Genomic DNA, 15,033 nt, shown 5'->3' on the forward strand with positions numbered 1-15,033 from the left:
ATATTTGTACTACTTTAAATAATAAACATACAACATATAAACACTCTATATATACTACTTTATAAAACATATACACATATATACGTTAAATATATACTACTTTAGAGTCTATAGAAAATATATACACATATATATGTACCATTCAATATATGTACTACTTTAAATAAAACATATACTACAAGATATATACTACAATATATACATACACTATATATATAGTTATATACTACTTTATAAAATATATAAAAATGTATACGTTAAATATATACTACTTTAGAGTCTATAGAAAATATATACGTACAATTCAATATATGTACTACTTTAAATATATACAGACAACATATAAACACTATATCTATACTACTTTATAAAACATATAAACATGTAAACGTTAAATATATACTACTTTAGAGTCTATAGAAAATATATACACATATATGCGTACCATTCAATATATGTGCTACTTTAAATAAAACATATACTACAAGATATATACTATAATATATATACTACTTTATAAAACATATACACATATATACGTTAAATATATACTACTTTAGAGTCTATAGAAAATATATACACATATATACGTACCATCCAATATATGTACTACTTTAAAAAATATGCTATTTAATATAATAAATTAATAATACTTGAGGTTTTGAACTTAAAAGAAATTTATTTTTTCATTATGTGTATATATGACTAAATGTTTATTATGTTTAATTTTCTATAACTTAGTGTAAAGCTTGATAGTAAATTGGTAATATATTAACTAAGTATTTAATTTAAACTAGAAATTCAATCTAAATAATTAAATAGAAAAAATTACAAAGTAAGGAGTGAAGAAAGGTTATATTTTATTGATTCTAAAATGATTCAAAATTTATAATGTATATGAATGAAAAATCTACAAAGTTTTCATCATTTTTTCCAACTCATCCATGTTAACATTAACGGGAATTGGCATATGATAGTCAAAATCAATGAGGGCAAAACCATGCATTGGACTTGATTGTGCTGAGTTCTCCCTTGAAGTCATAATTTCTTTAAGATTTTGTTCGTCTTTCGGCTCCACCTCCATTCCTTGATTTCTTCATTCCGCTCTAATCCAATCTCTAAGGTAAACTAGAACATTCATAGCATTACTTTCCAATGAGTGTCGGTTATCTCCAAGCAGTTGTCGTCCCTGACTAAAAGCGCTCTCCGATGCAACGATTGACATTGGAATATTCAATATATCTCTAGCTAATCTTGAAATCCCAGGATATTGTGTTTCATTATTCTTCCACCAATCCAACGCGTTGATCCTTCGTCTGTGATCCTCTAGCAGCGTTCGAAGATAATACTTAAGCTCTTCCCGAGAAGCTGTTGTGTAAGTTCCCACCTCAATACTGTTTCAAACATTTAAATCATAAAAGTGATCAGGAAAACCACTATGTACCAGCCTTTTAGAAGATGATGGCTCCTCGGGAGGGTGAGGAGCGACAGTTGGAGTGATATTTGTCGGTACAGCTAAATCAAGTAAATCGGCACAATGGTTATATAATTTATCTATGTAAATGTTTGCATCACTCATAGTCTTATACAAATCTGGTTGTTCTTGTTCTTCATCTTCAGAATCATTGTTAGTATTTATCTCTAAGTTATAATAAATAAGAGTACTAAAGTGGCACATAATAGTATATTTCATACATGGATTTAGTATAGCATCAACCAAGTAAAGAGAGGGAATTAGAAAAAAATATTTTTTAAATTTAGCAAACATAGCATCAACAACTTCTTTGTAACCTTCTTTATTCTTATATTCTTTGAGCAAAGAAGAGATATTGGCTATATATGCTAAAATATTACAAACAGTAGGATAATAAGCACCGAAAAATTCAACCGTAGCTATATAAATTTTTCTCAAAAACTTAACAAGATCATCAATTACAACCCAATCAGAATCATGTAGCATACATTCATCCGAATCAACAAACAAACTACAATATTGGTTAAAAGTTAGTGTAATAGGAACTCTATAAGCATGACAAGTTTTTAAATAATCATACGTAGCATTCCATCTAGTATCACAATCCTCAGGCATCAATATCGGTCTAAGTTCATTTTGTTCACATTTAACTTTAAATTCTCTAATTCTTTTTCTTCGATTATTTCCTTGAATAAAGCCAACAGCAAGCCAGATTTTTTCAATATAAAGCTCAAAAAATTCAAGATCATCTCTTACAATTAAATTATATATATGACAAGCACACTTAACATAAAATATTTCAGGTAACGGCGGACAGACTAGCTTTTAATTTTGTAATAGCAGTCTTGTTGTTAGAAGCATTATCAAAGCAATACATAAGACTTTTTTTTTAATACCATAAAATTCTGCAACTTTACTAATCGAATCAGCAATAAATTCTCTAGTATGTCTACGATCTTCATCATACAAAAAAGCTAAAATACGTTTTTGCATAACAAAATTACTATCTATCCAGTGACAAGTAATGGTTAAATTATCATTTTTATTAACAGCACGACCAAGATCAGAAGTTAGAGTCATTCTACATTGAATATTTTTTTAACAATGTAGACAAACAAAAAACATATTGTGAATGAAGTCTAAAAATATCGGCCCGACAAGTACTTCTAGGAATACCATTAAACATAAGATTATAAATTGCTTGAACATAATGAATAACAACAACAACAACAAACACAGTGTATTTCCACCAAGTGCGGTCTGGGGAAGGTAGAGTATACGCAATCCATACCGCTACCTCCAGAGAAGTAGAGAGTCTATTTTCGATAGACCCCCAGCTAAAGATAAAGAAAAGTAGATCAAAGCGTAATTAAATAAGAAGAAAAATGGATGACATAACATGATAAGGAATAAGAAACATAAAAATAGAAGTCAGAGCAATAAGAAATAAAATAAATAAGCACAACAGGAGAAAGAGACCCATGCCCCCCTGACCGGGCTCCTATCTGTGGACCCAATCCTAGGTTTACTAGCCCGAATCAACCTGAGCTCTTCTAACTACTTACTAAATCCACACACACAACCTATCCTTCTACCCTTATCCGTGACCTCCACATCTTCCTATCTAGGGTCATGTCCTCAGTAAGCAGAATCTGCTCCATATCATGTCTAATCACTTCCCTCCAGTACTTCTTCGGCCTACCTCTCTTTCTTCTAAATATATCTAACGCTAACCTCTCGCACCTACGAACTGGGGCATCCATTCCCCTCCTCATCATATGCCCAAACCATCTCAACCTTCCTTCGCGCATCTTATCCTCCAACAAAGCCACTCCAAACTTCTCTCGAATGGTCACATTCCTGACTCTATCCCCTCTGGTGAGTCCACACATCTAACGCAGCATTCTCATTTCCGCTACCTTTATTTTTTGAATATGGGAGTTCTTGACTGGCCAATACTCTGCTTCATATAGCATAGCAGGACGGACTGCCGCTCTGTAGAATTTACCTTTAAGCTTTAGTGGCACCTTCTTGTCACACAACACTCCTGAGGTGAGCCTTCATTTCATCCAACCAACTCCAATACGGTTAGAGACATCCTCATAAATCTCGCCATTCCCCTGAATCATAGACCCAAGATGCCTAAAACTATCTCTCTTTCGGACCTCCTGGGAATCCAACCTTACCACGACATCATTCTCCTACCTCACCTTACTAAACTTACATTCTATATATTCTGTCTTGGACCTACTCAATCTAAACCCCTTAGATTCAAGGGTTTGCCTCCAAACCTCCAAGTTTTCATTCACACCTGCCCGCGTCTCATCAATCAGTATTACATCGTCAGCGAACAACATACACCACGGCACCTCCCCTTGAATACTCCGTGTCAACACGTCTATCACCAACGCAAACAGGAACAGACTAAGAGTCAAACCCTGGTGCAACCTTTCCTCGACCGAAAAATACTCTGAGTCTCCTCCCATCGTTCTCACCCGAGTGTTTCCTCCATCGTACATGTCCTTAATAGCTCTTATGTACGCCACCGAGACCCCTTTGGCCTCTAAACATCTCCATAAAACCTCCCTCAGAACTTTGTCATAAGCCTTCTCCAAGTCGCTGAACACCATATGTAAATCCTTCTTCCTTTTTCTATAATACTCCACCAATCTCCTCACCAGGTGGATTACCTCAGTCGTCGAGCGACCAGGCATAAAACCAAACTGATTCTTTGAAATGAACACAATCCTCCTCAATCTCAGCTCAACTAACCTCTCCTAAATCTTCATAGTATGATTCAATAGCTTGATACCTCTATAGTTAGTGTAACTCTGGATGTCTCCCTTATTTTTATATAACGGAATCATCGCACCCCACCTTCAAGCCTCCGACATCCTTGCTGTCTTGAAAATGACGTTAAATAAATTAGTCAACCACCTTAAACCAACCTTGCCTATAAACTTCCAAAAATCTATTGGAATCTCATCAGGCCCCATTGCCCTTCCCTTTCGCATTCTACGATAGCTTCTCTGACTTCCTCCACCCTAAAATGCCTACAATAACTAAAATCACGTCTCTCCTATGAGTGTTCCAGCTCTCCTAACTTGATGCCTCTATCCCCCTCCTCGTTCAAAAGCCTATGGAAATACTTCTACCATCTCCTCTTAATGTGGACATCTTCCACCAAAATAGTACCATCCTCCCCTTTAATGTACTTTACTTGGTCTAAGTCCCGACCCTTCCTCTCCCTAGCTTTCGCAAGTTGATATAACCTCTTTTCCCCGCCTTTCGCATCTAACCCCGCATACAAGCTCTCAAATACTACAGTCTTAGCTGCCATGACTACAAGCTTAGCTTCCTTTATAGCAACTTTATAGGCCTCCTCCCTATTCACCCTCTTCTCCTCTGCATTATTACTCTCAATCAACTTAACATAAGCCTCCTTTTTAGTCTCCACCTTCTTCTTAACTTCTTTATTCCACCCCAGTCCCCCTTATGTTGACCTGCCCGACCCCTCAAAACACCTAAAACTTCTCTAGCAGATTTCGTGATGCAACTGACAGTCCTATCCCACATAGTCTCCACGTCCCTCCTGCACCTCCACACCCCTAAACCTGCCACCTTCTCCTCAATCTCTAACGCACTACCTGGTGTCAAGCCACCTCACCTAATTCTAGGCCGACCTTCTTCGGCCCTTCTCTTATTACCCTTCTTGATAGTCAAGTCCATCACCAAAAGTCTGTGCTGGGTCGAAAGATGCTCACTCGAAATGACTTTACAGTCCTTACAAAGAGCCCTATCCTTTTTCCTAAGCAACAGAAAGTCGATCTGAGTCTTGGCTATCACGCTTCGGAAGGTAATTAAGTGATCCTTCTTCTTCGGGAAGCTCGAATTCACCACCACCAACCCAAAGGACCTAACAAAATCTAACAGAGCAGCTCCCTCTCGTCCCTATCATCGAATCTAAAACCTCCATGCACATCGTCATAACCTCTAGGCAAAACCCCAATGTGCCCTTTGAAGTCTCCTGCTATGACAATCTTCTCCGAACTAGGCACGCTTCTCACCACCTCATCCAAAGCAACCCAAAACCTTGCTTTATCCTCCTCAGCCAAGCCCACCTGCAGTGCATAAACACAACACACATGCAACGAAACCCCCCAACGACTAGAGTAATCGTCATCAGCCTATCACTAACCCTCTTAACCTCCATCACCTGCTCTCTAAGGTCCTTATCCACAAAGATCCCCACTCCATTTCGATGCCTATCGCACCCAGAGTACTACAACTTATACCCATCCATATCCCTAGCCTTAGTCCCTACCCACTTAGTCTCCTGCACACACGCAATGTTGATCTTCCTCCTCTTAAGAACCTTAACCAGCTCTATGTACTTACCCTGAAGGGTTTCTATATTCCACGACCCCACACGTAACCTATCTACTCTCGCCTCTTGCCTACCACTACCTTTCCTCACCACACTAGCCCTAACACTCGACCTAAATCCCCCACCCACCCCTATCCTCCCCTTCTTACCCTCACCCAAAACTGGCCCCAACCCTAACCCCTTCGGACATAACCCTATATCACCATTAACCCCTACCTCCACTACTTAAGAACCAAAAACCAATCCCTAAACTGATAAACCACAAAACAAAAATCAATAAAAGGCAGGCAGCAAACCAAAAAAAGTAGCAGGGAAGCAGAGATCACACACAGATAAAACTATCCGGCCTAGAAAAAAGACATAACTCTAATCACAAGAAACAGTAGTACAAACGAGAACGGTAGATAAGGCGGTAAATAATAACTAGTAAAAGTATGTAAATAACAAAGGTTAGATGTTACCGAGGTAATCTCGTGTGTTGATGGTGCCGTTAATTCTAGCTTCGAAGTTGGTTGCTGAAAATACAGTCACCAAAAAAATTTCGCTGGAGCTTCGCTGGCTCTAGCTATCGCTAGAGCGTGTCCTGGATGTTACCAGATCTGTGTTCTGGTACCCGTCGCCGCAGTCGATCCGGTGGAAACCCTTGTCCCGCCGGTGAAATCAGTGGCTAAAATTGCTAAGAAGGGGAAGAAAGAGAGAGAAATAATTTGGGAGAGATGGGAGAGATGAAGGAGAGGGAGAGAGCTTAAGGGAGAGAAACAAAGCAAAGGTACCCTTACCTGTCACCGGCGCCAACACCGACTGATCAGTCGAAGAAGAAGACCGTTGGTTGTTAAGAGAGAGAGAGCGTATGAGAGAGAGAGAGAGCGTACCCAGTGTATAATCATGAATATAATGAACAAAAGCATCCGAAAAGGAAAACTGAAAGGCAAACAACCCACAGCTTCTATTTTTGTTATTTCTTCCCGGTCCCTTAATTTATTATAATTTTTAATTACCTGACTGATTTTTGGGTCCATTCTAGTTTGTGTTAGCCCACCAACAGCCTCACCACCTTGTGCAATAAATAACTCTCTTTAGTGATTATCTCTTATATGTCTCATCTAACGTACCTGTACCCCCTGGATTGCCTCTTCTTTTATGCTCATATACTTTTTGACAAATATTGTATTGTACCTTAGTTTCTCCTCCTATACGTGTAAAAAATTCTCATGCAATACTAGTTGGTCTACGAGCTCTTTGGGCACGGGGAGGACGGGGAGGGGATTAATCAATTCAGATCTAACATTAGCATTTTCTACTGCAGGTGTCTCACTAATATTTTCATCATCGTCATCTAAATTAACCACATCTACTTCATTTTCTTCTTCTATACCGTAATTTTTTTGAGCTTCTGCATAATCCATATCGTGAGCACCTACACCTACTTCTTCCTTAAAAGATTGACTAAATGGTACCGCAAGCACACAGGTATATCTACTACTTGAACTACCTCTACAACCAATAATTCGCTTTTTACTACCACTACCACTTTCGGGACGAAAAGTTTTGACACTTTTACCAAGGTTTCTTAATTTATCCATAATATAAATCAAACTAAAATAAATTCAAAACACACAAAAATAATAAAACTAAATATTCAACAATCAATACACTAATTAAAAATTAAAAGTAAGAGATGGAATGACAATACCAAATTTTGGAAGTATCCGAAAGTTGCGACTTTAGAAAACTTTCACTCGTATTTGTAATTGCAAAATTAAAAAATAAAATTAAGCACTTTGGGAGATATGTAGAATATTTGAGAATTGAGATTTGAGAGAATGAAAATTGTGTGGAAAATGATTTGAAAGTGTAGAGTATTTATAGGATTTTTTTTGGATTTGAAAAAATATTTTAAATTAAAAAAAAATTCTAATAAAAAGGGCCAAGTAGCCGTTTTTGACTCCAAACGGTCATATAGCCGTTGGGCCCAACGACTACTTTGGCCTAAACGGTCAAAAGCTAATTTATTTTAATTAACCGGACCAAGCCAAGCCGGTTAATTGGTGGGCCTGAACCGGGTTAACCAAGTCCGAAAAAAAGAATTGGCCCAGCCCGGTCAAATCGGCCATTTAACAGGTTTAATAAGAGATCATCGTGCCTGAATTAATTATGACAGCTCCTTTTATATGATAAAGATATGACCATTAGTATTGCTTGTGTCTTTCCATGTTTCAAACATCCTCATCATCAAATGTTTCGATTACCGATATTCTGATTATCCATGTTTCGACATATGCAATATATTGAGAACATGTTGGCTTCACGTTAAAAATAGTATCCCCAGAAATACTAGGATGTAAGTGACCGGGTCCTACAATTTTGCAAATCGTAATTTGAGGTACTTTGTGTAAATTGTATTCACCTAGCAGCACGATAGTTTGGCTCCGACATTTCTTCCATGCATGTCAGCCTCGCGGATGGCCGTGTAATTTCTCTGACAAACTAGACAACGCGGATTTTCCTAGACCATGTTCAGCCAAACATAGCAATGCTATTGCATGGATATAGTAAGCCAGATCAATACCAGAACTAGAAGCAATCTCGCCCAAAGTATTTATGCTCTCATGATTATCTTGAAAAAAGAAATCGTGCATAGCAAGCAGTAGGGTGGCATATTCATTACCCTCTAATTTCAACTTTCCAATAAATTTGAATTCAACATCGGCGGTTGATAGATGTGGGAACTTATGATTGTTCACCTCTAAATGTAGAAAGTGCTGAAAATATTTTTTGAACACGAGGCTTCGAAATTCCTTGCAACTGCATTTATATTTGGTACATATACATCATGGGTGTGTAGATGACAGAGGATTTAATAATGTAACTTAAAAAGTAAGAGTACTTCAAAATAAATTAGAAGTATAAAGACAAAATTGGAACTTACACCCGGGAAATATTTGATGTATCCCTTGCCGTAATGGCAGTCGTACTTCCATAGGCTCTTGAATGACGAAGGGGGATAGAGCTATTGTGTTAGGGGAACTGGAGCACTCAGAGGAGTGTCGGGATTTTAGCTATTGTAGACGTTTTAAGGTAGAAGAGGTTAGACAGGCTGTCCGCAGGATGCGAAGGGGTAGGGCGACGGGGCCGGATGAGATACCGGTGGAGTTTTGGAAGTTTGTTGGAGAGGCTGGTGTAAGGTGGTTGATTGGATTGTTTAATGAAATCTTCAGGACGGCAAAGATGCCCGAGGCGTGGAGGTGGAGTACCATGATCCCTCTCTATAAGAATAAGGGGGACATTCAGAGTTGCAATAACTATAGGGGGATTAAGTTATTGAGTCACTCTATGAAGATCTGGGAGAGAGTGGTCGAGGTGAGGCTGAGACGGATAGTGTCTATTTCGGAAAACTAGTTCGGATTTATGCCCGGCCGCTCAACGACGGAGGCAATCCACCTGGTACGGAGGTTGGTGGAGTAGTATAGGGAAAGGAAGAAGGATCTGCACATGGTGTTTATCGACCTGAAAAAGGCTTACGACAAAGTCCCCAGGGAGGTGCTTTGGAGATGCTTGGAGGTGAGTGGAGTACCGCAGGCATATATCAGAGTAATTAAGGATATGTATGATGGAGCGAAAACCCAGGTGAGGACGGCGGGAGGAGACTCAGAGCATTTCACTGTCCTGTCAGGATTGTATCAGGGATCTACTCTTAGTCCCTTTTTATTTGCGTTGGTGATGGATGTGTTGACGCGGCGTATTCAAGGGGAGGTGCCGTGGTGTATGCTTTTTGCAGACGATGTAGTTCTGATAAATGAGACTTGAGGGGGTGTGAATGACAAATTAGAGGTGTGGAGGCGAAATCTTGAGTCTAAAGGGTTCAGGGTGAGCAGAAGCAAGACAGAGTATGTGGAATGCAAGTTTAATGACGTGAGGCGGGAGAATGAGGTAGTAGTGAAGCTGGAAGCACAGGAGGTATGTAAGAGGGATAAGTTCAAGTATCTTGGGTCCATGATCCAGAGTAACAGTGAGATTGACGAGGATGTCTCGCACCGTATTGGGGCGGGATGGATGAAGTGGAAACTCGCGTCGGGGGTGCTGTGTGATAAGAAGGTGCCGCCCAAGCTTAAAGGCAAATTCTACTGGGTGGTAGTCCGTCCGGCCTTGCTGTATGGAGCGGAGTGTTGGCCAGTTAAGAACTCCCACATCCAAAAAATGAAGGTGGCAGAAATGCGGATGTTGCGCTGGATGTGTGGACTGACTAGAGGGGATAGAGTTCGGAATGAGACTATCCGGGAGAAGGTTGGTGTAACTTCAGTGGAGTGCAAGATGCGGGAAGTACGATTGAGATGGTTCGGACACGTGAAGAGGAGGGGCATAAATGCCCCGGTCCGTAGGTGTGAGAGGCTAGCGTTGGATGGTTTTAGGCGGGGTAGGGGTAGGCCGAAGAAGTACTGGGGTGAGGTGATTAGGCGAGACATGGAATAGTTACAGCTCACCGAGGACATGACCCTAGATAGGAAGATCTGGAAGACGCGAATTACGGCAAAGGATTAGGGCCAGTTTGGGTCGCTAGTGTAGGGAATTACTTGGTGGGGGTTTTATTCCTGTTATGATTCCGTGTTCTGTGTTCCATGTTTTATTACGAATCTGTGTGATTTCCTCTTCTTTCCTCTGTTTTATAATACTTATGGGTGCCGTATGTATGTTATGTAATCTGCTTCTGTGTTTTACTATGTGTTTGTGTGGTATCTCGTGCCTTGAGTCGGGGGTCTTTCGGAAACAGCCTTTCTACTTCATCAGAGGTAGAGGTATGGACTGCGTACATCTTACCCCCCCAGATCCCACTAGGTGGGAATACACTGGGTTTGTTGTTGTTGTTGTTGGTATCAGAGCAGGATCCATTCTCACCCAATGTTGAGCCCCCAATTTAGATTCGGGGTGATTGTCCACGGTGAGTTAACTAGGCCTGGGCGTGAGGCGGGGTGTTAAAGATTGAGAAGAAAGTCGATGGGTGGTCTCTTTATAAGGTGTTGGGCAATCCTCCCCACATGAGCTAACTTTTGAGGTTGAGTTAAGCTCAAGATCCATTTCTTTATTACCTATCGATAGATTTAACCTAATAAAAAACAATCAGTTTGTATGCATTTAGTGGTGTGGGATCTATTTGTATGCATAACTTCACATGTATCATTTTCACACCAAAGTCGCATAGACCAAACCAGAGATCTAATTGCATAGAATGATACCAACTTCACATAAAGACATAATCTATTATGGATTGTGGTTAGATCTCATTGAAATCTGAAGCCACAATATGTTAGTCATGTATGCATTAATGATTTTCAAGATGATATATAGTTTCAATTTTGAAAGAAATAAATCAATAAATCAATAAATCAATTAGATTATTTTACACGGAAAAAAATCTTTTTTTCTTTTTAACTTTTTGCATCCAATTTATTAACATATGCCACACATTAAACTATAATAAACCAAGAAAATAATGTAGGGAGGTTTATACTAAGACAGATTTTCACAAAAACTACTATGAAGGCAAAGGTTAACACTAACCTGAATGTGAATCAAGGTTTATAATCAAGTGAAATACTTTAGCTGGAACGAAAGTAAATGAAAGAAGAAACGGGGATGATATAAACTATTTAATAGAAGTTCGAGATTACATTAATTAAGATTCATGAATTGAGGATAAAAACAACTTTAAAATATGACACTTTACCAGTCAGAAGTTAAGAATAAGGATAGTAACAAATTGAAACAAAAGATTACGACAATTCAAGATTCAATAATTATTGAGGATAGGGACAATTTAACTAACAACACTCACATAGAAATAATAAAAAATATGAGTATGTATTAAAATGTGTGACCATCCCATCTAAAAAGTTAAGCTGTCAAAGAGATCACACTTTTATTATTTAATTGTATTCTCAATACTCCTCATTTTCATGGCCAAGCACATAAAAGTTCTTTTTAATAATGTATGGGGCAATGGAACCTCTTGTCAATTCAATATAATATTTAGTCTGTAACATATAGAGAGTTAATAACTTAGACGGTCATTCAACTTTGGACTTTTATCTTAGAAAGTTACTTAACTTTAAATTTTACTTAGAAAGTCACTCAACTTTAAATGTTTTACTTAGAAAGTCACCCAACCCATTTTATTATATTTTTAACTAATTTTTACTTATGTGTAATTTTTTTTAATAGCAAAATTCTGAAAATATAAAATATTCATTTAATGACCTTTTTACCCATTATTTTATTCCCCTTTCTTTCATTTGATACCTATTACTATATATTATTTCTTGTATCTTAATTTTCATTAGACGGGAAAGGTTTCTTTTTCTACTGCACTGCTAATATGTTTCATTGTTCTTGTTGGGAGGAGAAGGGGTTGGGTGGGCTGGTTGCAGTAGCGAAATTAGAATTTTAACTAATACAATTTAAAAATATGAAAAATAAATACGTAAAGAAATCAAGACGATTCAATATTTATTATGTGTAGGTAAAACATAATATAAATCTTATATATACAATATAATTTTTCATCAGGTTTGAATGAACTCGTGTGTCCCTACGTAGCTCGAAGCGGAGCCATCTTTAGCCAGTATTCATCCAACAGAAAATAATATTATTATTTATACAAGATTAAAATATAGTAAATATTAAATCTTTTCGACTAATTTACATATTTATTTTTTTGATTTTAAATCTTCTTAATAAAATTTTGACCACGTCACTGTACGTAGCGCCGCTCCTGATAGGTGAGGGTGGGGTTTGATAAAAGGTGAGACCCACGAAAAAGAAAGAACGGATCGGATGAAAAATGGTGTTGCTGTCAAAAAGCTTTCTTTCTAAAGTCTTACTTTGGATTTATAGCAATAGTACTGTGGATGGTACAAGTTTGTGTGGCGGAGCTAAAATTTTTATCAAACAATTTTAGGTATAAAAAGTACATGAGGATTTTTCGAAATCGTCTTTATATTTCTTCTATATATACTATTTTTCATGAATATCATTTATTATATTACATTTAATATGTGGTTGTTGGTTTTATGTGTAAAGAATATATACATGAAAAAAAATTAAATCAATTTAATATATATTTCTCCCTATGTTTCGCAAAAAGTATATTGATTTAAAATATAAGGGACAAACTAATTAATATTTAAGGTAAATTAAATATAGAATTTTTAGATTTTTTGAAGTAAAATTTGCATATTTTGAAATTACATAAAAAATATTATAAGTCACAACAGTAATAATTCAAAATATTTCAAAAATCATGAATATTCATTAGATTATTCAAATAGTAGTTAAGATAATCTTTTTTAACACGAAGTAAATATACATTTAACAACTAATTAGACTGAATATATAATGTCTTTATTGAGCAAATGAAAGAAAGGGTAAAAAGGTCATTAAATGGATATTTTAAATTTTGTTATTAAAACAAATTCCACATAAGCAAAAAATAGTTTAAAAAAAATAATACAATGGGTTGGGTGACTTTCTGAGTAAAACATCTAAAGTTAAGTGACTCAGTAAAGTTCAAAGTTAAGTAACTTTATGGGATAAAAGTTCAAAATTGAGTAACTGTTTAAATTCTTAACTCAACATATAGAGGAAAATGCATCTTTTAGTGGGATCTTCACTTGTTTCATCACTATTATATTCTTGGACGGATCTTCACTTATGTCATCACTATTATGGTTCTTAGACGTTATTATTGATGAGTTCATACAAAAGTGTTCTTAACCATTTGGTCTTTAGATTAATCGACTTTTCTTCTTCTTAAATTCTCTTGTTTGTGTTGGTTCTGAGTTTTCGATGTATGAATGACAAGTAATGAAAATTCATGGTGATTTGCATATTTGTATCATTTTCAGCTACCGTTTATAAAGTTTAGTGAAAAAATAGATTATGAAACCCTCCAACCTAAAATACTCAAGCGGAAACTCGGATTTAGATAAAACGCATCTAAAATATCATATTCAAATTCGGTAAACTGCAATTTGATAATTTGACAACACTTTTTTCATTTGTCCCACAATTTCAGATAAACTTCTAATACATTCATGTAAGCAGAAAACGACCCAAAATTTATACAATAATGAATTAAAACTAAATTGTGTGGGCCCAAGCAAATTAGCATAGATGCAATTACAAAAAGATATTCAACTGTGAAAAAAATAAGCAGTTAAATTCTTTATAAAAGGTTAAAAGAACATTATGTCATGTTATGAAATTCTGACAGCATAATTTCAACCAACCGTATCTGCGACATACATTATTTTCACTCCAAAGTTGTATAGACAGAACCACAGATCTAACTATATAAAATGACAAAAACTTCATATAAAGACATAATCTATCATAGATTGTGAGCAGATCTCATCAAAATCAAAATCTAAACCCAAAAACATAACATATGAAAGAAGTATGAGTAGTCATTTATACATGCATGGTTTTCAAGATCATACATAGTTTCTATTTTGAACGATATAAATTAATAAATTGATTAAATTATTTTACAAGGAAAAATTCAGTTTTTTTCTTTTTTACTTCTTGCATCCATTCTATAACATAAACCACACATAAACTATAATAAATTAAGAAATTTATGTAGCGAGTTTTATACTAGGAAAGACTCTTTTAAAAAACTCCTATGCAAGCAAAGGTTAACATTAATCTGAATGTGAATTAAGTGAAATGCTTGTGCTGCAACGGAAGTACATGAAAGAAGAGAGGGGGATGATATGGGCTATTTAATAGAGAATTTTGAGATTACAGAAGTTAAGATTTATGAATTGAGTATAAGAATAATTTAATATAAAAGACTTTAACAGTCAAAAGTCAAGAATTAAGGATTGTAACAAATTAAGACTTATGAATTGAGGATAGTAACAAATTTAAAACAAAAGATTACGATAATTTAAAATTCAATAATTGAGGATAGGAACAACTTAACTAACAACATTCATATAGAAAAAATGAAAAGCATGGATATGTGTTAAAATATGTCATAAATCTCTTCTAAAAATTTAAGCGGTCTAAGAGAACACAATTTTCTTATTTCCCCATTTTAAAATAGTTGATCCTTTTTGACTTGACATTTTCCTTAAGAAAATATTTATTAGGGATTTATTTTACCAAATTATCC

At 36.2% G+C, this 15,033-nt stretch overlaps 1 long non-coding RNA gene across 1 annotated transcript; it reads right to left on the reverse strand.

The window, feature by feature from the left end:
• Window positions 1-785: 785 nt before the first annotated feature.
• On the reverse strand, window positions 786-11,521 carry LOC107877745. The gene is made up of 3 exons (XR_001676494.2): window positions 11,418-11,521; window positions 6,323-8,666; window positions 786-1,394 (listed from the first exon to the last, which is right to left on the reverse strand). It is a non-coding gene; the product is annotated as an uncharacterized LOC107877745 (long non-coding RNA).
• Window positions 11,522-15,033: the final 3,512 nt, after the last annotated feature.

Source organism: Capsicum annuum, chromosome 7, assembly GCF_002878395.1.
Source record: "Capsicum annuum cultivar UCD-10X-F1 chromosome 7, UCD10Xv1.1, whole genome shotgun sequence".
Taxonomy (NCBI): Eukaryota; Viridiplantae; Streptophyta; class Magnoliopsida; order Solanales; family Solanaceae; genus Capsicum; species Capsicum annuum.